General features: G+C 48.5%; 1 pseudogene; it reads right to left on the bottom strand.

Annotated features, from left to right (window-relative positions):
- The window catches only part of LOC119585912, a 16,670-nt pseudogene that overhangs the window by 13,882 nt on the left and 2,002 nt on the right, over positions 1-786 (bottom strand).

Here is a 786-nt window from a genome sequence, read left to right as displayed (position 1 = left end):
TTGATTAAAAAAAAGTTTATGTATACTAACCTTCCGAGAGAAGGGTTTCAATCGTAGAACTGGAGAGAACTGTGCAATTATCGGAAAGCCAACTCTGCAACCAGTACATCTCGTGCGAAGCGTTGGTGGACATTAACGCGAATTCTGAGGGAAGGCAAGAGTAAAAAATACAGTATTAGTACAGTGTGAATTATTGTAATATTTTATGATTGTGAAGAGGTTCATTTGCTCGAAATATTCGAGTTATTCGTGTTTTATGGAAAGCGAAAGGAGCTAGAACACTTCGAGTGTAGGTTGTTGAAAAGCAATGGCGTATCTCTAGAGGACGGAGGAGGGGAGGGGGAGGGAAGAAAGAGGAAGGAGGGGGAGGGAGGGGGGAAAAGGGGGGGATTGAGGAGGGGGAGCAGGGGGAGGGAGGAAAGGGGAGGTGGGGAAGGTGGGGAAGGAGGAAACGGGGTGGAGGGAGGATTGAGGAGGGGGAAGGGTGAGGGGAGGGTGAGGAGGGGAGGAGGGTGAGGAGGGTGAGGAGGGGAGGAGGGGAGGAGGGTGAGGAGGGGAGGAGGGGAGGAGGGTGAGGAGGGTTGAGCACAAATGAGTAAGGCGACGAGAAGCGAATTACCATAGAAAAAGCGCCGGCAAAAAAGTCAGAAATGTTAGTTCACTGTCTACATCTAACGACATCCTTTCAGAACAAATACCCTTTTGTTGACAAGGCCATATGACCCATGCTATTAAAGACACAAAGAGACACACAATAGGAACTTAGTAGGTATAGTATTCTAAGCC

Source organism: Penaeus monodon, chromosome 20 (assembly GCF_015228065.2).
Source record: "Penaeus monodon isolate SGIC_2016 chromosome 20, NSTDA_Pmon_1, whole genome shotgun sequence".
Classification (NCBI taxonomy): Eukaryota; Metazoa; Arthropoda; class Malacostraca; order Decapoda; family Penaeidae; genus Penaeus; species Penaeus monodon.
The sequence above is the reverse complement of the archived record's forward strand: the minus strand, read 5'-3'. Positions and strand labels throughout refer to the sequence as shown.